Source organism: Hibiscus syriacus, unplaced genomic scaffold (genome assembly GCF_006381635.1).
Source record: "Hibiscus syriacus cultivar Baekdansim isolate YM2019G1 unplaced genomic scaffold, ASM638163v2 tig00110777_pilon, whole genome shotgun sequence".
In the NCBI taxonomy this organism is placed as follows: Eukaryota; Viridiplantae; Streptophyta; class Magnoliopsida; order Malvales; family Malvaceae; genus Hibiscus; species Hibiscus syriacus.
In genome coordinates, this window is record NW_024062858.1 from 1,388,773 (window position 1) to 1,416,600 (window position 27,828).

A 27,828-nucleotide genomic window follows, 5' to 3' on the forward strand; every position below is an offset into this window, starting at 1 on the left:
CATAATATTATTAAAAAAAATACTTTAGGTACTTAGATTAAAAATTGAATTCTTTCGGTATATATTTTGGCTAAAATATATTTTATATACCTATTTTGAACCAAAAAATAATTTAGGTAGAAAAATTAATATATTTGAAGTACTTATTTGTAATAAAAGCCGGAGTAGATCTAGCTACATTTGATGCCAAACAAAAGTAGCTACAGTATGTAAACTGAAACATTTTGGAATTTGTAATTAGGAAGGTAACATTTTTTTGCTCTTATGGATGATGATTAGTTGATTGACTGACACAAACTAATACTTTTCGTTTCTGGAATGACATTTGGGACTGTTTGTTTGCAGCTGGGAGTGCTTGAAAGAAATACCACTTGGTGATTGGACGGATAACATATTGTGCAGCATAGGAATGCCTATAATTAAAGGATTAGAGCGTTATAATTGTCAAGTTTTGTGTTTCAATCGGAAAATTATCATGATACGACCAAAGATGTGGCTTGCAAACGATGGCAATTACAGGGAACTTCGGTGGTTTACCACATGGAAGCAAAAGGACAAGCTTGTAGGATTTCAGCTCCCACTCGAAATTTCTGAGGCCTTATCACAGACATCAGTGCCTTTTGTTATGGATGCATTCAGTTTTTGGACACGTTAGCTTAACATTGTTGGTTCTGCTGTTTTTAATTTGCTATAAGTTTTCTGCCTTAGCTTATAATGATGCCTTGACTGGATATTGATTAGGGATGATTCACTTATCCTACTTATCATCATATCTTCACTATGTAATGATGCATTTGTAACTTAATTTGCAAATGGGCTACATTGCACGAAATATGAAACTTCGTTATGATTTCTTGATGAAATGATAATATTTTAACCTCTTTTCTCCCTTGTTAGAGCTGTTGCTGCTGAAATTTGTGAAGAGCTTTTTACTCCTAATCCTCCCCATACCGAGCTTGCATTAAATGGAGTTGAAGTTTTCCTGAATTCCAGTGGGAGTCACCACCAATTGAGAAAGCTAGACCTTCGACTTCGGGCATTTATAGGTGCTACTCATACTCGTGGAGGGGTTTACATGTACAGTAACCACCAGGGCTGTGATGGGGCTCGGCTCTATTATGGTAAATGACATGCTTTTTACTGCATTTTACGGTTTAATTTTATTACTATTTCCCACTTTACATCTCATGATACTTTAGATTTCAGCATAGCATTCATCAGCAATACGATTGAAGTAGTAAGCTTGCTTTGGTTTTATCTTATCTCTTCTGCTCCAGTAGAAAATGCAGTATTTTACACAAAACTATTTGTAAGCACCATTTTTACCCGAGCAGCCCCTACACATTGCAGTTCCAGCAACTTCCAGCAAACGATGACAGACACGTCCCTGTTCCAACAGCTTCCAGGAAGCATATCAACCACACACGTTGCAGCTCTATGGTGAGTCACCACCATAGTTTGGTGACTCACCGAAAGCCATCCTTAGGACTGGTCCAAGAACAACATCATTAAGGCTTATAAAAGCCATTATCTGCGAAAAAGAAATAAAGAACCACGAACATAGAGGGGAAGAAAGCACAACCAACAACACAGCAGAAATAAAGGAGAGAAGAACTTACCCTCGGAGAGCCCAAATGTCGCCGGGAACTGCCGGGAACCGAAGGTAATCTTCGGTTTATTCTAAGATCTGGAGCTATTAAGGGATTTTTAGGGGTAAATCAGGGTGGATTCGATTTGAGGATCGAATAAGCTTCGATTTGGGGATTTTTTTTTAAATTTTCGGCCACAACGTACGGTGGTCGGCAACGGTGCCGGCGGGGGAGCAAGGTGGTTGGTCGGTCCCCGAGCTCCCTCCAGGCGAAGGCTTTAAGAGAGAGATGAGAGAAATTTTTTTTCTCTCTTCTAGAGAAAGAGAAGAAAGTGAAAAATGATAAGAATGAAGGAGTTAGGGTCAATTAAAGGGTATTTCCTCTGTGTAATTTCTCGCATGGGAAAACCATACGTGTTATCCCCTGATTTTGTAGACTTCTATTTTAGTCACTAAATTAAATTTTCGAGCATTTTAATTTTGTTTTCGAATTTTATTTTATTATAATTTAGTCCTTAACATGTTTATATAATATTTAGGGTAATTAATATATTTAGCCCCTGTAATTTTATTAATTTTTATTTTAATCCCGAATTAATTAATTATGGGTAAATTACACTGTTAACACTTAGTTTTTATGATATTTCGAATTAGGCCATTAATTTATATATTTTACATTTTAATCCCAAATAGTTTGATATTTTTCATTTAATATGTTTTGCATTTTAATTTTATAATTTTAATTTCTTTTATTTTGATCATTAATTATTTGCAATATTATTTTATTATTACTTTTGATATATATTTAAATTATTACTTTCATTATTATTATTTTATTATCTTAATCATAAAAATATATATTTATATATATATTTGTTTAAATAATAATATTTATTTATTTTTTTAATATTAAGAAAGGACAATCTTAATATAACTAGATATCATATTCTGGTATTTTAAATAAATAAATATTATAAAAATTATATATTTAATTTTATTATGTTTTATGAAAAATTATCGCATTTTCAATATTTATTTATTTTTTAATGTTAAGAGAGGGCGGTCTTAAAATAATTAGACGTCCTATTCTGATATTTAATATATATATATATATATATATATATATATATATATATATATATATCATTTTTATAAATATATATATTATTTTTACTTACTTTTTATTATTTTTTAGGAAAATTATTATATTGTTATTAATATTTATTTATTTATTAATATTAAAGAAAAGGCAGTCTTAAAGCAACTAGATGTCATTTTCTGATATTTTTAAATAAATAAATGTAATATTTACAAAACCCTATATATATATATATATATTTTTCCTTAGAAATATCATATTAAATTTGAAATAACCTGATTGTAAATTAAATTCATATTCAAATTCTTAAATTCTATTATTAGAGACAATTTATAATCGTCAGAGACCAATTTTGGGCGTTGTGGGGGTGCTAATCCTTCTCCAAATGTAACCTGTTGAAAATATTTTGATATTTCGATATAACAAATTAAGATAAATGAATTTTAAAATTTTCCAAAAAGATTTTCTAAGTATATTCGATATAATTATTTGAATATCAAAATATTACTCTAAATCTTTCAAAAGTCATTTTTAATCCTTACTCAAGTGTAAAATTAAGTTTTAATCTTAAAATTATTTCAAAATAATTTTACAAAGTATTTCGAACCATTTCAAAGCCAAAAATTCCAGATTGCTCAGAGGGAACCGATTCCCCCCCAAGGGGGTACCGATTCCCCTTGAATGGTTTGGCTCCGAGAAAAACAGAATGCTCCGAGGGAACCGATTCCCCCCAAGGGGGTACCGATTCCCCCCTGTTTAACGGTCGAAATATTTGAATTTTACACTTAGGGAACCGATTCCCCCCACGCTCCAAGTTGTTTTATTAATGGTTTTCACACTTAAACGGCTCCATTGACTCCACTAATCATCCCCAACATTCAGAATCAATTGAGGGAGTATTTAAACAAGTTCTGAAGCCTTTGATCAACAAGAAATTATAGAGAAACAAGAGAGAAAGCATCAAACACCAAGTTTGTGCAAATCAAGCCAATTTTCCTTTCAATATTCATTTTGCTTTCAAGAACACCATTTGTGCTCATTTGTAATTATTTTTGAGTGTTATTTTCTTGTTCTAGAATTGTGCAAACATCTTACCTTGTAAGGTTTTCCTTCTAAATTTGCAAATTTGTGTATTTCTCTTTGAAAAAGAGTGTGCTCAAGAATTTGGGGTATAATTCTTGAGGGAATTGTAAGGTTACTCTTTGTCCTCAAAAGAAAGACAAATTAGTGAATTTGTGGAAAATCCTTAGTGTGGATAGCTAAGGTAGTGGACGTAGACTTTGGTTGAGAAAGTCAAACCACTCTAAATCGTTGTGCAATTACTTTCAATTTTCTGCAAAAGCTTCCACCAAATTTTTAATTACCAATTCACCCCCTCTTGGCCGATTCCGTCAATCGATTAACTCAACAATTGGTATCAGAGCCTAACTCATTTGAAGGTTTAATCGCCTCTTGAGTCGATTCGGGAAGAGTTACATCGATAATCAAAGTCATCAATGGCCTCCACTTCAAACTTCGACTCCGATCTCGATTTGATGCCCGTCAACAAGCCTCCTTTCTTCAATGGGGCTAACTATGCCTATTGGAAAAATAGGATGATGTACTTCATTCAAGAAAGTGACATGGGAGCATGGAATGTTGTAGAAGACGGATATATCAAGCCTCTTACTCATCCAAGAATGTGGAGTGAAGGAGAGACAAGATTGTTCCAGCTCAACTCTAAAGTCATTCATATCATATTTTGTGCTCTAGAACCAGATGAATACGGAAGAGTTTCATCTTGTACAACCGCCAAAGAAATATGGGACAAGCTTCAAGTCACTCATGAAGGTACCGATGAGGTAAAAAAAATCTAAAATTAGTATTCTAACGCATAGCTATGAAAATTTCAAGATGAAACCAAATGAAGATATCAAAGCTATGACAGATAGATTCTCAACGATTGTCAATGGTCTCAAATCATATGGAGAGATCATTTCAAATGAAAAGCTTGTGAGAAAGTTAGTCTACTCCTTTCCAAAATCATGGCAATCAAAAAAGACGACAATCATCGAGTCTAAGAACCTAGCGTCCTTAACTCTTGAAGAACTAACGGTTCTCTCCTCACTCATGAAATGATGCTTGAAGATAAGGTGGACCTCGATAAGATTGACGAGACACCAAAGGAGAATGAGAAGAAGAAAAACATTGGAGTTGTTCTCAAATCCACAAAAGACGAGAGTGATTCGAATGAAGATGACAATGACGAGGAAATGACATTGTTTGCCAAACGGTTCAAAAAAATGATGAGACCTTACCGAGGAAGAAAATTCAAACGAAATGAAGGCCTAAAAAATGAACCAAAAGAGAAGGACTCGATCATTTGCTATGAATGCAAAAAGTCGGGGCATGTCAAATATGATTGCCCACAATTGAAGAGAAATGGTCAATCAAAGAATAAGCACAAGGCTCATGTGGCTACATGGAGCGATGAAGAAGGTTCCGATGAAGAGGAACAAGAAGTAGCAAACTTGTGCTTGATGGCATTCGGGGAAGATTCTAAGGTAACCTCTAACTCATCTGATTTTGATGATTTATCCTATGATGAGCTATTAGAGGAATATAATGGGTTGGCTTCGGATTATGAGAAATTGTTTTTAAAATATAAAAATGATGTTTTAAAATTGAAAAATGAAAACAAACTCATATCCAAAACCAACAATGATCTTGAAAGTAAAATCAAAGATGTGCAAATCAAACTAGAAGAGTTTGAAAAGAAAATTTTGGATTTGCAAAATTTACTTTCAAATGTCAATGATGATCATCAAAAGAAAATTGATGATCTTAAAACTTCTTTTGATAAAGTTGGAACAAAGCGTTTTGAAAAAGGAGAAAATTCAAAATCAACTTTGTTAGAAAATATTTTAAAAACTACAATCATAGAGGTCCCCAATGAACCTCTAATAGAAAAATCGTTAGAAGTATGTGGGTTCCTAAAGAACTCATTACTACTAAAGATAAAGATATCCTACACAAATGGATACCTAAGGGGACTAGGATTTTGGAAACTAATGAATATGGACCCAAAAGAATTTGGGTACCAAAAATAAAAAATTAATCTATGTTTGTAGGGAAATGAGCATTGCTACAAGGCACGGGAAACAAATTCAAATTCATGGTACCTTGATAGTGGATGCTCGAGACACATGATCGGGGACAAAAATCGGTTCATAGAGTTTAACGCCAAAAATAGAGGTGAAGTGACTTTTGGTGATAATTCAAAAGGTCACATTGAAGGTATAGGTACAATAGGTAATACCTCTTCCATACAAATTAAAAATGTTTTATATGTGAATGGATTAAAGCATAATCTTTTGAGTATTAGTCAATTTTGTGATAAAGGATTCAATGTCATGTTAGAAACTAATGGTTGTAAAGTTATTGACATTGCATATAATCAGATTATGCTTGTTGGTCATAGAATAGGAAACATTTACATGGTGCATTTAGATTCTATTAATGTGACTAATTTATGCTGCAAAAGATGAGCATGATAGTTGGTTATGGCATATGAGACTAGGATATGCTAGCATGAGTGTTTTGCAACGGTTAGTTCAAGGAGAATTGGTTCGAGGGCTTCCTAAACTAAAATTTGATAATGATAAAATTTGTGATGCTTGTGCTAAAGGAAAACAAAAGCGAGTTTCTTTTAAATCCATTAATGATGTGCCAACTAGTAGAGTATTACAATTGATCCACTTAGATCTTTTTGGGCCATCTAGAACTACTAGCTTGGGTGGAAAACAATATGCATTTGTCTTGGTAGATGACTATTCTAGATATACTTGGGTTCTATTCTTATGTACTAAAGATGAAGCATTAGAAAAATTCATCACGTTTTTAAAAGTAAACCAAAACGAAAAAGGTTACTCTATAACTAGTGTTAGGAGTGATCATGGAACTGAGTTTGAAAATCTTGGATTTACTGAGTTTGTAATTCTAATGGTATTAGCCATAATTTTCAGCACCTAGAACCCCTCAACAAAATGGAGTTGTTGAGAGGAAAAATCGAACTTTAGAAGAAATGGCTAGAACCATGCTTTGTGAAAACAATTTGCCAAAGTATTTTTGGCCGAAAGCCACAAATACCGCTTGTTATGTTATTAATCGAGTAATGATTAGGCATATTTTAAAGAAAACTCCATATGAACTTTTCAAAAATAAAAAGCCTAAAATTAGTTATTTTCATCCTTTTGGATGTAAGTGTTTTGTTTTAAACAACGGTAAAGACAATCTTGGCAAATTTGATGCTAAAAGTGATGAAGGAATTTTTCTGGGTTATTCCTTAAATTCTAAAGCTTATCGAGTATTTAATAAAAAAACTTTGGTTGTAGAAGAGTCTATACATGTTGTTTTCGATGATAATCTCCTTCCGAGGAAGGATTCTTGTTTGAATGATGATGTAGGTATTATAAATACAAATGAAGTTAGACATGACGTTGGAGAACCATCATCAAAGGAAGAAACGAAAGATGAGGAAACTCATGATCCTCTCGAGAATCCAACCATTGAAGAAAGGGAAGTATCTTATCCTAGAGAGTACAACTATGTCAAGGATGGTGAAATTATAGGTGATCCATCTAAAGGGGTAACAACTCGATCTTCGCTTAGAAATATTTGTAATTATGTTGCATTTATCTAATGCATAGAGCCTAAGAATATTAAAGAAGCATTAAACAATGAACATTGGATTATGGCTATGCAAGAAGAGTTAAATCAATTTGAGAGAAGTAAAGTATGAACATTAGTTGAAAGGCCTAGTAATAAATCTAATGTAGGTACTAGATGGGTATTTAGGAATAAGCTTGATGAGAGTGGTAATATAGTGAGAAACAAGGCTAGACTTGTTGCTCAAGGGTATACTCAAGAAGAGGGCATATACTATGATGAAACATACGCTCCCGTAGCTAGGATAGAAGCAATTAGAATGTTATTAGCATTTGTATGTTTTCATGAATTTAAATTATATCAAATGGATGTTAAAAGTGCATTTTTAAATGGTTTTATTAAAGAAGAAGTGTATGTGGAACAACCTCTAGGTTTTGAAGATTCAAAATTTCTGGATCATGTTTTTAAATTGACAAAAGCACTTTATGGTTTTAAACAAGCTCCTAGAGCTTGGTATGAAAGATTGTCAAACTTTTTAATTGAAAAAGGTTTTTCAAAAGGGAAGGTTGACATTACATTATTTTTAAAGCATAAAGGTAAAGATTTATTAGTAGTTCAAATTTATGTTGATGATATAATATTTGGTTCTACTAATGATGTTCTTTGCAAGAATTTTCTAAGCTAATGCAAAGCGAATTCGAAATGAGCATGATGGGGGAGCTCTCATTTTTCTTGGGACTCCAAATCAAGCAAAAAAAAGATGGCATCTTCATCAATCAAGCTAAGTACGTCAAAGATATGCTCAAGAAGTTTCGACTGGAAAATTGCAAGCCTCATAACACTCCAATGAGCTCTTCAACAAAGCTTGACTTAGATGAATGAGGTAAATATGTAGATGTTAAATTATATATGTCAATGATTGGATCTTTACTTTATCTAACTGCAAGTAGATCGGACATTATGTTTAGTGTTTGCTTATGTGCTAGATTTCAATCACGCCCTAAGGAATCACATTTACTAGCTATTAAGAGAATCTTTAGATACCTTAAGGACACTCCTAGTTTAGGACTTTGGTATCCAGAGACTCTAGCTTTAGCTTGCATGCCTTTTCTGATGCGGATTATAGAGGATGCAAATTAGATAGGAAAAGCACCTCCGGTACTTGCCAATTCCTTGGAAATATGTTGATTTCTTGGTTTTCAAAGAAACAAAATTGTGATGCGTTATCTACCACTGAAGTCGAATACATTTCAGCTGGTAGTTGTTGTGCACAGGTTTTATGGATGAAACAACAATTTTTTGATTATGGAATTGAAGTAGGTACCATTCCTATCAAGTGTGACAATACTAGTGCTATTTGTCTTACTAAAAATCCCATCCAACACTCTATAACTAAGCATATTGAAATAAGACATCATTTCATTAGAGACCATGTCACTAAGGAAGATGTTGTTCTAGAATTCGTTGATACTTTGCATCAATTAGCGGATATCTTTACAAAACCTTTAGACAAAGAAAGATTTTGGACACTTAGGAGAGAATTAGGTTTAACTGACCTATCTTCACTTAGTGTTTAAATCAATTGTACCACTTTTAGAATAAATGGAAAATGCTTATAATAATAATAATTTTTTATTGGATTCTTTGCTATTAGTTAGGGGGAGTTTATGATTCTTAGTTAAAATTAATTTTATGTTCAAATGTAGTTTAAGGATAAATTGTTTGATTGAACATAATTAATTTTTCTATATATGAGATGCCAATACCACTAGAACAAATTAATTTAGCATTTGTGAAGGTTTAAAATACAGATTTTTGAATTATAGGGCAGAGGGAATCGATACCCCCAAGGGGAACCGATACCCCCAAGGGGAACCGATTCCCCCTTTGAATAGGAACCGATTCCCTTCTTGAGGGAATCGATACCCCCATGGGTTCTGGATATATCACGACCAGAAAACCCATTCTCTCAAAACCTCTCTTCTTTCTTAAACGTCCTTCATCTTCTCTTTCTCTCTAAATCTCCATTTTTGCCAAAATCATCAAATACAAGTCGGAATTAGATCGTTCTTCAACTTCTAATCCTTGTAAACAATATCACATTCTCATAAAATCCAAAATTTCAAGGTAATATTTCAAAATCCTCAATTTCATTGATTTTTGAACTTAGGACTAGTTTTGATTAGTTCTAAGATTAACATTACATTGGGCATTTGTTATATGATGATTTTACAACCAATTTCGTAAAAAATACTCAATTTTTCAATTTTTTTTTAAATTTTGAAATAAAAAAATCGAAAGTTGTTGTTTTAATTGATGTTTTTTATTCAATTATGTTTTCATAAAAACTATACGTATTATTATTTTCAAACCTTATTTTCCAAATAGTTTTTCAAAACATTACCCTTTAGGATTTGGTTTAGAGAACCTTGAAATATTGGGGACTCATTTGAGTTTTGAGTTTGATTATATTGTATACATGTGTTTAAATTTGCAGGTTACATATTCTATTCTGATTCTTAAATCATGTCAAATCCTAAACGACCTAGGACATTATCTAGTAGCTCAAGTCAAAATCGACCTCTTATTCCTCCACCCAATCCAAATAACCCAAATATGACCATTATGAACTCTTGTTTCAAGGTACCTGGTTGTGGACAAGATCTATACCATATGTACCATACTTTTTTTGAGTCATACAAAATTAGGGAAGAGCGTATCCCTTCGATCCAAGCTATAGAAGATATGGACTTCCAATATCTTCATACTCTTAAATCCTAGAAGTTTGATAAACTCTTTAAACTCAAACCTTTGGTTTATCATCAATTAGTCCACATTTTTCTATTCCAATGTGGCATGTGTCCAAAACGAGCGCCGATCTGAAACTATAAGAATTCGATCCTATATTTTAGGACAATTCATTTTTATTGATTCCGGCACAATCACTACCCATTTTGGACTAGATAACTCAGGTTTAATGAAAAAGAGACTGTGGATTCACCCTATAAGTCTAAGGATAGTGAAAGTACCCTAAGAACTCATCGTGATAGATTCCTTCATTATTTGATCTCTTGGTGCTTTAGATTATCCGGAGGTAGGTACTCCTCCCTTAGAAACATAGATATATGGTGGATATATTGTATCCAACATAAAAAGAAGATTAATCTGCCACATATCATCTTTAGTGAGTTTCCATAAACATTGTTCCTTCCAAGAATATAGAAACCTTGGTTTATGGTTGTCTCCTTAGTAATTTGTTTATCAAACTCGATATTTGGGTCAATGGGTTTATCGTCCCGACCTCAGAACTTTTAATTGTGAAACATTTTGATGTTCATGGATTATTTTATTTTGGGTGTTTGAATTTTTTGGATAATTGGATATTTGAACTTACATGCTTATATATTTGGTTTGATTTTCACTTTCATTTTGAGCTTAATGTTTATTTTTGCATCATTTACATATTAGTTGCATTATGACCAATTTTTGTCATTTCACATTATTTATGAATATTGAATTATGGAACTAATGACTAATCTTTCTCTTGATTATGATCTTAGCAGCTTACGTTATATTTAGTTATCAATTGGATAATTGTTTTTCAAAAACTTGTTTAAAATCTTTTAAAGGTCTTTTTTATTTAACAAAAAGGGGGAGAAATATTAAAGTGTTTTTAAAGATGAGAAGTGTTAGAGTAAGAGGGAGTAATTTCAAAACTTGATTTCAAAATCTTAAAATTACTAAAATGTTTTGTTATATCAAAAATGGGGAGATTGTTGAAAACATTTTGATATTTCGATATAAAAATTAAGATAAATGAATTTTAAGATTTTCCAAAAAGATTTTCTATGTATATTCGATATAATTATTCGAATATCAAAATATTACTCCAAATCTTTCAAAAGTAATTTTTAATCCTTACTCTAGTGTAAAATTAAGTTTTAATCTTAAAATTATTTCAAAATAATTTTACAAAGTATTTCGAACCGTTTCAAAGCCAAAAATTCCAGATAGCTCAGAGGGAACAAATTCTCTTCCAAGGGGGTACCGATTCCCCCCTGAATGGTTTAGCTCCAAGAAAAACAGAATGCTCGGAGGGAACCGATTCCCCCCAAGGGGGTACTAATTCCCCCCTGTTTAACGGTCGAAATATTTGAATTTTACACTTAGAGAACTGATTCCCCATGAGGGGGTACCATTTCCCCCCACGCTCCAAGCTGTTTTATTAATGGTTTTCACACTTAAATGGCTCCATTGACTCCACTAATCATCCCCAACATTCAGAATCAATTGAGGGAGTATTTAAACAAGTTCTGAAGCCTTTGATCAATAAGAAATTATAAAGAAACAAGAGAGAAAGCATCAAACACCAAGTTTGTGCAAATCAAGCCAATTTTCCTTTCAATATTCATTTTTCTTTCAAGAACACCATTTGTGCTCATTTGTAATTATTTTTGAGTGTTCTTTTCTTGTTCTAGAATTGTGCAAACATCTTACCTTGTGAGGTTTTCCTTGTAAGTTTGCAAATTTGTGTATTTCTCTTTGAAAAAGAGTGTGCTCAAGAATTTGGGGTATAATTCTTGAGGGAGTTGTAAGGTTACTCTTTTTCCTCAAAAGAAAGACAAATTAGTGAATTTGTGAAAAATCCTTAGTGTGGATAGCTAAGGTAGTGGACGTAGACTTTGGTTGAGAAAGTCGAACCACTCTAAATCGTTGTGCACTTACTTTCAATTTTCTGCAAAAGCTTCCACCAAATTTTTAATTGCCAATTCACCCCTCTTGGTCGATTCCGTCAATCGATTAACTCAACATAACCGACCACGAATCTTTTTTTATTAAAAAGAACGAATTTTTGGTTAAACGCAGACCAATTTATCTTTTAACTGATGTTTTCTTAAAAACTCTATTAAAAGATGATTTTTAGGTATTCGACCTACCAAAACCAAAAGGACGATGGCGACTCCAAAATATTTATTTAAAAAGACCATTTATTTATCCACATCACTTTTCCCGCCAAGTAAAATTTCGTGCCCGGGCAAAAACCGGTTACGACATCTTGGCGACTTCGCTGGGGACCCTGGTCAACCTAAAATAATTATAAATTGTCTCTATCAATTAGAATTAAGAATTCAGATCTATTTAATTTATAATTCTTTTATTTCAAATTATTTATTATTTAAATTCTTTTTATATCCTGATATACTAATATTTTTTATTTTTTTATTTAGTTTCAGATATTAATTTCATTTTTAATTTTTTGTCAAAGGTTTGAATATTTCTACTCACACACAAAACATACATTGCATAAACATAATCTCTATACTTGAGATTTTTCCCTTTTAAGTGGGAGTGAAAGCGGCGTCTTCGTGAGAATTTATTCTCCGTGTCAGACCTAGCAAGTAGCTTTTGGGGTTCATATATCATATTTTTCGTGAGAATTTATTCTCCGTGTCAGGCATAGGGAATGTTTCCCCTCGAATTGAACTCAATCCACTTAAGTCTGTAATGGACCAGGATTGAGGGTTTGGCAGCCAATGGGGCACCAACAAGGACAGTTCGAGTACCTTTACTTTTAGAACTGAAACCTTGCATATAATAAACCCTAGAAATTCTCCTAATCTAAGACAATACTGAAACTCTGTTCTTTGGTGTACACAAAGGAGAAATAAGCTATAGCTTTTAATTTATTTGATTTCATTTTTTTTTCTAAACAAAGCATGGAACTAGAAATCATGCAGTTAGGTTAATTTTTCCAAACAAAGCATGGAACTAGAAAGCATGAGTTTAAGATTTATACCTTGATAGATAGAATTTTTTTCTGTCTATTAGTTGGTACTAACCATTTTATCTTTTTTTTAATACATTTTATTTTGCTCTAACTTGTTTATATTGATTTTTTGTGCTTGCATTGCATGATCATGACATAACCAAAAGGTGTTGACTTGAAAGACTGTTCATCAAATTGAAAAGTTTTCATAAATGGACAAAAAAATTATGATCAAGCAAACTATGACGCATCCAAGGAAAGACATCCTGAGGGAACTAAGCATGTTATTTGAAGGATCAAAATAAGAAATTGAGCACAAAAATGGAAATCATGCATGAAGATTTCCAAAAGATCAGTCAAGCTTTTCGAAATGCTGGCATAGGAAACACCTCAGAAGAGTGGATAACAGGGGTCACCAAACTGAAAAAGAGTTGCGACATACATGAACATCTTATCAAAGAACTCCGTAACCATAAAGATTCCCTTACAAGGGATAATGAGCAAAATTGCCTACAACTCCGAAGGTTGACACAGAAGATGAAAGAAAAAAGAGAATGTCATGGAAGAATTGCAGTCCAGACAAGCAATATGGCCTATAAGTTGATAAACTTAGCTGACTTGACAAGGAATTGAAGCAGATTAATAATTCAACTGTTAAGCATGAATGGAAACTAACTTGGCTCTAGAGAATTAGGAGAGAAAGTTATAAAGTTTTGTTGAAGTTAGGACTGAAAGTTGTCCCCTACATGTAAAAGTTTTGTTTTATGCACTGAAACTTTTGTGTTCAATGAAATATGTTTTAAGATGATAACTCTTGAGCAACACCTTTTTATACATGCATTTTCATTTTGCATCTTTGCATTTGAACTTTTATGTTTGCTTTTGTATTGCACAATTTGCTTTCTTATTTTTGCATTTCTACGTCTTTGTATTTGCATTTGCATTTGCATCTTTGCATTTTTACATTTTCATTGCTGCATTTGCATCTTTGCATAATTACATTTTGTTTCAAACTATTTTACATACATGTAATCATGACAACGTGGAATAATTCGTGGAGAATTCCATGATAGAATTTTTGAAATCAAAGTGGAGCTAACTTGGTATTCCTAAAGAAGGATAAGAACCATGAATGAAATTTTAGCAATGGTTGGTAGAATCAAGAAACTGCAAGAGCAACTTATCAAGACTCAACAAGAAATGACTGATCATGCAAAAAAGTTCCAGTCTGATTCAAAAGAAGAAATGACCACGTTAATGGACATGATGAATGATATGATCCATGGAAACCCTTAGAGGATTACGCTTAAAGGCTGTGAATAAGGTTTTGAATGATAATGATGAGTTCGAAGCAATATTGTCTGATGATCAAGAACCTATTAGGGAGCATGATAATTCAAGACAGCTTCAAGATTTGGTCCAAAGGGGAAATTTAAGGAGTCTGGTGAATACTACCCCAATTATAGCTGAAAGGAGCATCCAGAACCCCCACGATCACAGGAGAGCATTTAGTCGTTCAGAACGATCAAGGAAAGTGAAAATCTCTCGAGCGAGAAAAACTCTGAAGGTGTTTCAAGAATCCATCTCAGATCTATACCCTCATTTGGTTAAAGGTCAATACATTACACCAAGATTGGTGAAAGTGTCACCAAAGCCTTATGCCCATTGCTATGATCAAAATAGCTTCTGTAATTTTCACTTGGGGGTATTGAGGCATTCAACAAGGAATTGTTGGTCACTGTTAAAAGAAATAGAGACGCTCGTTGATAAGGGAGTTTTGACACAAGAAATGGGGGGCAAATAAGGATGAAAATCCTAGGCAAAGTACACGCCCAACATTCGAGGAATGATAGAGAAAGTTAAATAAACAAATGGAAGTTGTTATCTACTACTGTAGTACTTTCTACTTTCAACATCTTGTTTGAACATGTTTTTGTTCCTTTCTCTATCTTGTTGTGATAAATAAATTTGTGTTGCTTTTATGGTTATGAGCAAGGAATTAAATTTTAATCTTGAAATTTTTTGAGTATCAAGTAGATTAAATATTCTTTTTCAAGAATTATAGATCTTTGGCAAGTGGTAAAATTATACCTTCCATATCCCATCCAATTCCAATTATTTGACCCTTAATAAAACCAAATCTTGACCATACATTTATCTGAGACTCTGAAGTCATGTCTCTACCTGTTTTTGAGACACCATATCCAGATGTTTACCTTCTTGGGTAGAGTTGATTGGTTTATAACATTCCACCATATACACGACTTCAAAAGTCATATATTTGTCATTCCAAGTACAAAACCATCATAAACCAAAAAACCTCAAAAGAACAAAACTTTCAAATTATCCATGAATATTCCTGCAAGAAGAGACGAGATGAGGCATCATAGATCAACTTATCGAAGATAATTTCGAGTGATTGGGGCATACTCAAAGAAAGAAAAAAAGAGAGATAATTATATCATGCATTAATTACATTGTTTTCATGTAAAAAAAAGATTAATCTTGAATATTCATCCCCCTGGGGATACCTCTTTTTACAAAGGCTTCTGTGTATGAGATGACGAACGAAATTGTTTCATTTATCCTTTCAAATATATGTATATATATATATATCCCTTGTTGTCCCCTTTTGAGCCTATAATATTTTTTTCTTCTGATTCAACCCTAACCAAGGACCACCCTCCACATTGGGGGGGCAAGATGAAGAATATTTGCTCATAGGAATAAAGATTGTCAATCTAGTTTTATTATGAAGGCAAATCTTCATAAAATAAAGAGAGTTTTGAACTACAAGGTAGGTCAAATACAAAGGACTTGAAAATCAATTCCAGAAAAAATAAAAGAATTTTTGAAATACAAGAGGAAAAGGAGGTTCTCAAAGCAATTGAAGTCCTATATTCATTCATCATAAAAAAGGAAAATAAAAAATAAAAGATGAAAAAATAAAAAAGAAAATAAATTGAATCAAGATGGGTGACTCATTGAGCCTCAAGCTATAAGGTTGATCAAGTGCAATTAGTTCAAAGATTCATATTCAACAAGAAGTGCAAGAAATGCTGCAGATAAATGAATCGTATGGAAGGATCCATAAAAAGAAATGATGAAAGACGAGTCACAAAGCAGATCCAAGTCAAGCAATGCAAGATTGAAGGCATCAAAATGAATTAATCATTGGTTCAATTACCCTTAAACACTTGTTTTAGCCTTTTTTATCCCTTTCTTTCGTAACCATGAGCCCTGACCTACGTTACGTACCTGAAAAACTCAATTCTAATCATACATGGATTTCTATGTGAAAGATACTAATACTATCTTCAGATTTCACTCCGCCTCTCAGGAGTGATTTTTATTTGCAAAAAAATTGGTTTTTAAATCTTTAATGCATGGTATAGAAAAATGATAAAAGGGGGGTTCAAGACGTAAAGTTTCTAAATAACGTATTGAAACCAAAGGAGGATTCGAGTTGAAAACCTGAAAAGGTGACTCGAATATTGAATGGTGCAACAACGACATAAGAGACGATCTTAAGCTCTTGATAAAGCACCACACATCCCAAAGATGTTCCTGAGAGTCTGAAATCAAGAAGTATCTCTATGAGATGAGCATAACAACCATTTCTTCAAGTTAGTGAAAGTTCAAAGATACATATATCATGAACCAACTTGAAGAGACCTTAATTTACCAGAATCAACCTACACCTTAAATCAGTCAATAATTTTGACACTTGCCATAGGACTATGATTTTTTGATTTAAAAGTGTAGTTGATTTATTTGACATTCATTAAATTCATGCTTATGATTTGATTCTATTGTGAATCTGTGATAGGCAACACTTTACAAAATTCTTTCATTCTTTGATAAAGAAAGGAGAAAAAACATTTTCAAACAGGACAGTCTCATATGAGGAAGGTCCTTAAAGCAAATTGTTGCCTATTTTACCTCTATTGAAGAAAAAAGAATAAGCAAGGCTAGAATGATGAAGCATTTCACTTTCTTGAAAGCAAGGTGGTCCAAGAAGCCAGAAAGTCTAGAGAATTGAACTTGTAACGATCTCCTATGACATTATTAGCAATTCATCAAGAAATATTATTACTTATCTCATGCTGATGGCAATAAGCATCATCAGGCAAGTTACTTCCACCATCTATCAATCCATGTCCTCTAGTAGATTCTCCAATCACAGAGCCATAAGTCCCATTAGGTGTATTATATGAATGAATAAGTCCACCACCTGCACTCTGGTTATACCGTGATGCTGGCTCAAGTCTTGATATATCATTGCTACTTCTTCTATGCCAATCATTTTCTTTGTCGGGATTATATCCATTATGTCATTCAGAAGATTGTTGAACTTGAATTTGAGAACTTATGGCATAGAATAGGACATTGGAACAAATTCTACACTTATATACCTTTCATATTGGGTAACATTGGTTATAGGATTCCAAAAGTATAGAGATAACCAGTTTTACTATCAAACAAACCTTTCCATGGTTCAGAAAGAGTGGGATATGGCAGTGCATATCTTGGAGTAGCAGAAGAGACAGTCGTTGTAGCAGTTATTGCAAGAAAAGACACCAACAAAAATCCTCGAGTCCATCCCGATGATGTTTATTTCTTCCAGTAAGGTTGTTACACGGGATGCCACCGACAATAAGGTCGAATCTGCGAAATCTACTAATCAATTGCTCCAACCGATCATCATTCAGTTCTTGCACATATGCCTTCAAAGGTATGCTGAGCTGGTAGAGGGGAACCTCTGCACCACCAATCCCAGAGAAAAGACAAGACATTGATGTACCAGGGGAACATGTCTCCTAAGACCAAAAGATGATAAGCCACCGTGTCCGCCTAGAATGGATCACCAAGCGATTTATACCACTCTGTCTAACTAGACCCCTCCATATCCAGAACATGATCACCTCATTCATAAGATACATATATCTTATATGTTTCCGTCAGAATGATTGAGTACTTCTTAAGTTTGTGACAACATGAAGAGAATTCCTCAAATTACTTGACAACACTGCTGTTTAGTGACACCAGAATGAGAATATTCAAGATAAATAGATTTGGGGCATGGATAAAGCTACAAGTACCCACAATGGGGCATTACCAAAATTGGACCTCGTGGAGATCATGAGATTCAAATCAATGAACATTGAGAGTAAACCTTACAATTTAGAATATTGGGGCATTTTGAAGGCTCATATCAGCAAGAAAATAATTTTGAATACATTTTGAACTTTCATATCAGTAAATATTGGGGGCATGCTGAGAGCCCATTTCAATCAGAAATAGGAATATTGACGTATTTTGAACGTTTGTATTAGCAAATGTTGGGGCATGCTGAAGACCTATATCATTTTATGGAAAGATCATTGCTTTGAGTAAATATTTCCAATGAGACAAAAAGGTATGAAGAATGAAAATGGTGAAACAGTGACAGTGGAGCTGACTATACATAATTGCTTTGTTCATCAGGCAGTTACATTATGGTCCTGTTATTGAACAAATATCTACTCAACAAGTATGGTTTCAAATACCCAATCTTCTTAACCATGTGTCACATGACAGCGTGTTCTTTGTTAAGCTACATCACATTTACATAGATAAAGATGGTCCTCATGCAAACCATTCGATCCAGGGCTCAGTTCCTTAAGATCTCGGCTTTGAATTTGGTCTTTTATGTGTCAGTAATGATTAGAAATATTTCTTTGAGGTTTTTGGCGGTTAGTTTCAACTATACTGTTGGGGTTACGAAGCTGTTTTTCACAACATTTTTTGCTTACTTGATGACATTGAAGAATGAGGCTCATTTTATGTATATTACCCTTATTCCATTTGTTACTGGGGTTATCATTGCCAGTCAGGGTGAACTGAATTTTCATCTATTTGGTTTATCATGTGCGTTTCATCTACAACAGCAAGAATTCCATAGATATCTTTCTGTACATGGCTCCTATAGCTGATGTGTTTCTACTTCCTACAACACTCATTATGGAAGAAAACATGATCGATATCACACTTGCCCTTGTTTGAGATTATATCAAGATTAGTTGGTATCTTTTATTCAATTCAGAATTGCATATTTTATGAATTTGACCAACATTTTGGTCATGAAACACACTAACATCTCACTTCTATTCCTACTGAGTTTTGTTCTCAAGTGGTCATGTGACATCATACAAAAACTTTGAACACTATTAAAGAGCTTCCCTGGCCAGAAATCTATGCAGAAACCACAGAAAGTGTGAATGTTTGTCAAATGTTTTACGAACATATGTGCAGAAGCCACAGGAAAAGATGAATGTGTTGTCAAATGTTTTACAAACATCTGTGTAGAAGCCACATCTGGATGAATGTGTTATCAAATATTTTACGAACTAGTGATTATGGTGTTAAACCAATGTTGTGATCATATGGTTTTCATTTATTGATGCAAGATAAAGCCTGTCTTCTTCAACCCCAAGGTTAGAAGTAAGATATGATGAAGATTTCTTTCCACAGAAGGGAAGCTAAAATTTTAACAACAAGAAACTAGTTGAGCTAACTAAGATTGAACGATAGGTTGTTATCTCAACATGATATGGTCTGAAAGGCTTTGTTCGAGATCTGATTAGATGTGGAGACATAAAAGGAATTAGGATAAATCTTTCTTAGGATGTGTTTCAAGAGTCAAAGTAGAATAGACGTTGCTCTCCTAATTAATCTATGCTGAGTTTATATATCTACATATACATTCTTCAAAGATGACAGATTCTCTCTTCAAAGATGATAGATTCTCTTTTCAAATATGAAAGCTTTATTGGATTTCTACACAAGTCCAGACGAAGAAAGCCGATGTTATCAAAGACAAAAATGGGGACATTAAGGTCATGATTCTGATTACAACCAGAGTTTCATAAATGAAACATTTCTTCGGAGACTTTAATGAAACAAAGAAGACACAAAGATACAAGTTGATCAAATGGTTCTTCAAAAATGAAAGCTTGATAGCATAAGTTGCTACACTGATATATGAAGTAAACCCTGGAAATGAATGATCAAGTGGAAGACCGAGTTCGCCACTTTGAAATCAAATGAAGGATTTCACATTCATGCATTCATAATAACATCATTTGCATAATAGAAAATACATCACATTGATATATTTGATTGCATTCAAACATGAAGTTTTATAGGTTTTTATATGAAAAAATAAGATTCATGATGGAAAATACCTTACAAGTGTAAGGTAGAATTCAAGCCTCAAGTACAGGAATCATGCAAACATCTGAATAATAGATGGATGTAATCCACAAATGAAGCATTATTTTGAATTTGGGTCATGTTACCCAACTAAAAAGTTATTTCAAAAAATGAGAAAACAATTTCCAAAGTTTATCATTTAATCTTTTCTGAAAATGAAATTGTTGAATAGTAAGAAAATGATTTCCAAAGTTTCTTACTTAGTAAACTATTTCCCAAATTTGTAAGTCCTACGAGCCATCCATAAGACCTTCAGTGCAGGATGTTTTCAAATAGCAATTTATCTCACTTGAGATTGTTTTTCTTAAAACAAAATTTGTCTCGCTTGAGATAGTTTCACTCGAAATAACAATTTAACTCACTTGAGATTGTTTTTCTTAAAACAAAATTTGTTTCTCTTGAGACAGTTTCACTAGAAACAGAAATTTCCATCACTCGATGGATCAACATTTCCAGAAAGAGTTCATAATGAGAAGAACTCATCTGAAGAGGTAGAAGAAGTTCATAATGAGAAGAACTTGTTCAACCTTTTGTTCGACTCTATCGCAGAAGGAGATAGATCAGCATCAATATTTCCAGAAGGAGTTCATAATGAGAAGAACTCATCTGAAGAGGAAGAAAAAGTTCATAATGAGAAGAACTTGTTCAACCTGTTGCTCAACTGTATCGCAGAATGAGATAGATTAACATCAACATTTCTAGAAGGAGTTCATAATGAGAAGAACTCATCTGAAGAGGGAGAAGAAGTTCATAATGAGAAGAACTTGTTCAACCTTTTGTTCGACTCTATCGCAGAAGGAGATAGATCAACATCAACATTTCCAAAAGGAGTTCATAATGAAAAGAATTCATCTGAAGATGAAGAAAAAGTTCATAATGAGAAGAACTTGTTCGACCATTTGCTCGATTCTATCGCAGAAGGAGATAGATCAACATCAACATTTCCAGAAATAGTTCATAATGAGAAGAACTCATCTGAAGAAGAAGAAGAAGTTCAAAATGAGAAGAACTGGTTCAACCTTAGTTCAATTCATCACATATGGAATTGAATCAACAACACCTCACTCGAGGGATCAATATTTCCAGTGGAGAGTTCATAATGAGAAGAACTCAGCCGATGAGGGAGGAGAAGTTCATAATGAGAAGAACTTGTTTGACCTTTTGATTCTATCATTGAGGAAGAGATGTCAACATTGACATTGTCATTCTTAATTAAATCCATTGTAGAAGGAGGAGGATCGTCATTCCCAGTGGAAGAGTTCATAATAAGAAGAACTCGTCCGAAGTGAGCAAAAAGTTCGTAATGAGAAGAACTTATAGCTCAAAAGTTTGAACAATTCAAGCTAAAAATGGTGCTTTATGTCTTTTCTCCATTCTTTTTCCACACCAATGAGCAAAGAGGGGCAGCTGTAAGCACAATTTTTACCCAAGCAGCCCCTACACATTGCAGTTCCAGCAGCTTCCAGCAAACGATGACAGCCCCTCCACGTCCCCGTTCCAGCAGCTTCCAGCAAGCATATCAACCACACACGTTGCAGCTCTATGGTGAGTCACCACCATAGTTTGGTGACTCGCCGAAAGCCATCCTTAGGACTGGTCCAAGAGCAACATCATTAAGGCTTATAAAAGCCATTATATGCGAAAAAGAAATAAAGAACCACGAACATAGAGGGGCAGAAAGCACAACCAACAACACAAAAGAAATAAAGGAGAGAAGAACTTACCCTCGGAGAGCCCAAACGTCGCCAGAAATTTTCGGTAACCGAAGGTAATCTTCGATTTATTCTAGATCTGAAGCTATTAAGGGATTTTTAGGGGTAAATAAGGATGAATTCGATTTGAGGATCGAATAAGCTTCAATTTGAGGATTTTTAAAACTTTTCGACCACCACATACGGTGGCCGGCGGGCGGAGCAAGGTGGTCGGCCGGTCCCCGGGCTCCCTCCAGAAGAAGGCTTTAAGAGAGAGATGAGAGAAAAAAATTCTCTCTTCTAGAGAGAGAAGAAAGTGAAAAATGAGAAAAATGAAGGAGTTAGGGTCGATTAAAGGGTATTTATACATTCGTTTTGGTGAGGGCCTCTGTGTAATTTCCCGCATGGGAAAACCATACGCGTTATCCCCTGATTTTGTAGATTTCTATTTTAGTCACTAAATTAAGTTTTCGAGCATTTTAATTTTGTTTCCAAATTTTATTTTATTATAATTTAGTCCTTAACATGTTTATATAATATTTAGGGTAAATAATATATTTAGCCCCTGTAATTTTATTAATTTTTATTTTAATCCCAAATTAATTAATTATGGATAAATTACACTGTTAACACTTAGTTTTTATGATATTTCGAATTAGGCCATTAATTTATATATTTTACATTTTAATCCCTAATAGTTTGATATTTTTCATTTAATAAGTTTTGCATTTTAATTTTATAATTTTAATTTCTTTTATTTTGATCATTAATTATTTGCAATATTATTTTATTATTACTTTTGATATATATTTAAATTATTACTTTCATTATTATTTTTTTTTATCTTAATCATATAAATATATATTTATATATATTTGTTTAAATAATAATATTTATTTATTTTTTAATATTAAGAAATGACAGTCTTAATATAACTAGATGTCATATTCTTGTATTTTAAATAAATAAATATTATAAAAATTATATATTTAATTTTATTATGTTTTATGAAAAATTATCGCATTTTCAATATTTATTTATTTTTTAATGTTAAGAAAGGGCGGTCTTAAAATAACTAGACGTCCTATTCTGATATTTAAAAAATATATATATATAAATATCATTTTTATAAATATATATTATATTTACTTAGTTTTTATTATTTTTTAAGAAAATTATTATATTCTTATTAATATTTATTTATTAATATTAAGGAAAAGACAATCTTAAAGTAACTAGATGTCATTTTCTGATATTTTTAAATAAATAAATGTCATATTTACAAAACTCTATATATATATATATATATATATATATTTAATATTTTTCCTTAGAAATATCATATTAATTTGAAATAATCTGATTGTAAATTAAATTCATATTCGAATTGTTAAATTCTATTATTAGAGATAATTTATAATCGACATGGATCAATTTTGGGCGTTGTGGGTGCTAATCCTTCCCCAAACGTAACCGACCACGAATATTTTTTTATTGAAAAGAACGGATTTTTAGTAAACGCAGACCAATTTATCTTTTAACTGATGTTTTCTTAAAAACCCTATTAAAAGATGATTTTTAGGTATTCGACCTACCTAAACTAAAAGGTCGATAGAGACTCTAAAATATTTCTTTAAAAAGACCATTTATTTATCCACATCACTTTTTCCGCCAAGTAAAATTCCGTGCCCGGGCGAAAACCGGTTACGACAATATTGTTCAGTTTGTTGAGAAGTAATTTATTTATTTCAGATGGGTGTTGCTGTGTTGTTGTGAATGGAGAGGTTGTTGCTCAAGGCTCACAGTTCTCCTTGAAAGATGTTGAGGTAATGGTTGCTCGAGTAGATTTAGATGCGGTATGGTATAAATTTGCTGTCGTTCATTATATTTATGTTCTTTGTGTATTTGGAAAGAATTCTTACTTGAAGCTTGAATGCTAGTATTAACCTTTTATGTTATATTAAGGTTTCACGAACAAAAGAGAAGGGCAAAAAAAGATGATTTCCTGTTTGAGAATTTATTCCAGAAGAAGTCTCATAAGTAAATGATGTGAAGGCAATTACTGAAGATAAACTACTATGAATGCCTTATAGTCACAAAAGGAAGATTCTATTTATGCAAATTTGTGTCAAGTTAGGGCTTTCTCTGTATTTTCTAATTGTTCTGTACATTTTATATTGCAATTTTTGCTTTTCTTGTTAATGACAGGTTGCTAGTTTAAAAGGATCTATAAGTAGTTTTCAAGAATAAGCAAGCTGCAAAACCAAAGTCTCATCAGTAGCTGTGCCTTACAATATTTGTCAACCTTTTAACCTTAAAATGTTATTTTCCAGTCCATAGAAGGTTCGTTCTTGGTCAGAAAACATTGTTGTGAACATAGAATTATTTTAGTATCAGCTATTTCTTGTTACCTAATTGCATTATTTTATGAATTGCAGATCATGTATCATTCTCCTGAGGAAGAGATAGCATTTGGTCCTGGCTGTTGGCTATGGGACTATTTAAGAAGTGGAGCTTCTGGATTTTGCTTCCTCTTTGTGGTGGTACAGACAGTTCCTCTGTAGCTGCTATAGTTGGATGCATGTGCCAACTTGTTGTCAAAGGTTAGTTTTTTATTTCATGGTAGTCTGCTGCTCACTAACACTGCTTCTTTTCTGCTTTTATATAAGAATTGAGAAATAAGAACTTCAGTTCCTAATGAAGAAGCCTTTCCTGTCACTAAACCCTTGGCGCTGAGACTTCTGTGGCATATTTTCTGTCAATAATTAATTCTATGCTTGCATACCATGTTTTAGAAATTGCAAAAGGAGATGAACAAGATAAAGCTGATGCAATACGGATTGGGAATTACACTGATGGGAAGTTTCCAATTGACAGCAAGGAATTTGCTAAACGCATATTCTATACAGTCTACATAGGTTCTGAAAACAGGTCAGGTCACTGCATACATCCATAGCTTCTCTTCTTTGAGCTGGTTGTGAGTGTCTTAACTTTGTTGTGCTGACTGCTCACAATTTATACGGTACTAAGTATTATTAGTAACAACACTAAAGAGGGAAGATAGCATTACAATGTGCAATAAAATTTCTTATTCCTGAGTGAATGATTGATATTTAACTTCCATAGTTCTAGTAACTCTCCTTTATGGTTGCTCTTCAAGAAATCTGTGATCTACTATCACATTCTTATGTCTTCAGATTGATTTATTGATTTTACTAGAAATATAAGGAGAGCCGTCCATATACATGTTTACTGTCAAGAAAAGTACATCTGGGAATGGTTTTTCAAATTCCTTGAAAAACTCGAGCTCTTTAGGAAATTGGATGTATCAACTGGTATTAAACATCACCTAAACACCATTCTTTTCAGTTCAATTTGATCGTTCTGTTTGAGTAAGGTATTTTTTGTTTCAGATTGATTGCAGCTTTACATTCGTGAAATGTTACATTATAATTTTAGGAGCGTTCTTTTTATTGCAGTTCTGAAGCCAAAAAAATGCGGGCTAAAGTATTGGCAGATGAGATTGGTTCATGGCATCTTGATGTTTGCATAGATGGTGTTGTTTCATCTCTACTATCCTTGTTCCAGACACTGGGAAAAGACCACGTTATAAGGTTAACTTTGCAAGGACAAGTTTTCTAATTTCCTCTATAGGGTCAACTGTCCCAGCAGATACCATAGCCGTTCAATGGTATCTTAGGCCAAATGCATATTTTCTGTCGATGAGTATCAAAATTAACGATAAGAGTTTATAATGATTATTGCCATCATCATCTCTTGGAAATGCCTTATGTTTCTCTCCTTGAAATATATTGTCTGAGAAAACTATTTAGCCAATCTTTTTATATGGATGTGTGAGTGAAATGATTGTTTTCGGTTTTGCAGGTTGACGGGGGATCCAATGTTGAGAATCTGGGATTGCAAAACATTCAAGCTCGAATAAGAATGGTGCTAGCTTTTATGTTAGCATCACTATTGCCCTGGGTTCACAACAAAAAAAGGATTTTATCTTGTTTTGGGTAGCTCCAATGTAGATGAAGCGTTACGAGGTTACCTTACAAAGGTCTATACTCTATACTAAACCTTTTATTTATTCTTTTCCTCGAAATTAGGTATGTATAATTAGTGTTTTACTCATGTCATTCTATCCAATAGTTGGCTCAGCTAACAATTCTCTGCATTCTCTAGCAGGATATGCATAAAACGAGTTCTGACAGGAATTTATTATTTATATCTTTTACAGTATGACTGTAGTGCAGCAGATATAAACCCAATTGGTAGTATTAGCAAGCAGGATCTCCGGACATTTCTGCGATGGGCTGCCAACCATCTTGGTTACTCATCCTTGGCAGAAATTGAAGCCGCTCCACCTACTGCCGAGCTGAGCCTATTCGTTCCAACTACAGCCAGGTATTGTTTCCTTGGACCTTCATAATTTTATTAAAATTCTTAAATGTTTCTATCAATCTATCTTTCTTTTCCGTTTACTAAAATCGTCAAAATTAAGTTTAAAACATGGAAGATTTAATTCTACATTATACATGAAACAGTTAGATGAAGTGGACATGGCAATGACATACGAAGAGCTATCGGTCTATGGGCGGCTGCGTAAAATTTTCCGTTGCAGTCCAGTATCGATGTTCAAGGTTTGATTGTTGAACTCCTTACTCTATTTGACTAGATAGCATCCAATGTCCTTGGTCTTTAGCTATCTTGATTCCCCATAGATGTGTTTGCTTGAATATGGCTAACTCATAGACCGTATAGTTTAAGTGAGCTCAAAATTTCCTACTACCGCTTGTGGAGTTAACCACATGAAGAAAAATCTAAAATCGAGATTTAGCGTTGTTCAAATCTACAAGTTGACGCATTCGTAACCGATTTCTATGTTTATGGTAGTCATTTTTCCTGTACTGTCATATTTGTTGCAGAATCTTTGCTATAAATGGGGTGCAACATTAACTCCATCAGAGGTGGCTGATAAAGTAAAACACTTCTTCACGTACTATTCCATTAACCGACACAAAATGACTGTATCGACTCCTCCGTATCATGCTGAGGTAAACGTAAACATCAGAAGTCGTTGCTAAGTTTTACTCCCAACTTAAAGCTTGACATATTATTCTATGTGTATACCTTCCTGCAGAGCTATTCACCGGAAGATAATCGGTTCGATCTCCGCCAGTTCCTTTACAATGCACGATGGCCATATCAGTTCCGCAAGATGGATGACCTAGTGCAGGAGTTGAATGGTGACAAAGTTGCTTTTAAGGAATCATGCAACAATGAAAAACTGGGTGCAACAGCAGGTGTAGGCGGGGTGGGAGCCGTAGCAGCGGCCGCCGGCGATCCTAAAGCCAGGATTTAACTAGAACAAGAGATTTGAATTTGGTTAGTTCAGTATAAAAAACGATTGTTTCAATTGTTTATTTTGTACTTCAGTTTCCCTTTTTATTTGTCCGATTTAGGTGCTGCAGTCAACTCGAACTAAGCTCACCCCCAATTTTTATATCCTTTTAATGTATGTAATAGATATATGATGTGTACAATAATAAATTATATCAATAAAACTAATGTTTTTAATATGGATTCAAAATTGGGTTTAAAATATTTTTTTAATTTTTGTTTTATAATTATCTGTATATAATTTATTGATTGTTTAATTTGAATCAAGTACAACATAAGTCTATTATGGGGACGATTCTTTCAACCCAAAAATTTCATTAACAAAATCAAGATTCGAATCCATAAAACTAATATAAAATATAATTCATAATTAATC

The 27,828-nt window shown here is 33.3% G+C and overlaps 1 pseudogene; it reads left to right on the forward strand.

Moving 5' to 3' along the window:
• Positions 1-322: 322 nt before the first annotated feature.
• Positions 323-27,476, forward strand: LOC120139996 (annotated as a pseudogene).
• Positions 27,477-27,828: the final 352 nt, after the last annotated feature.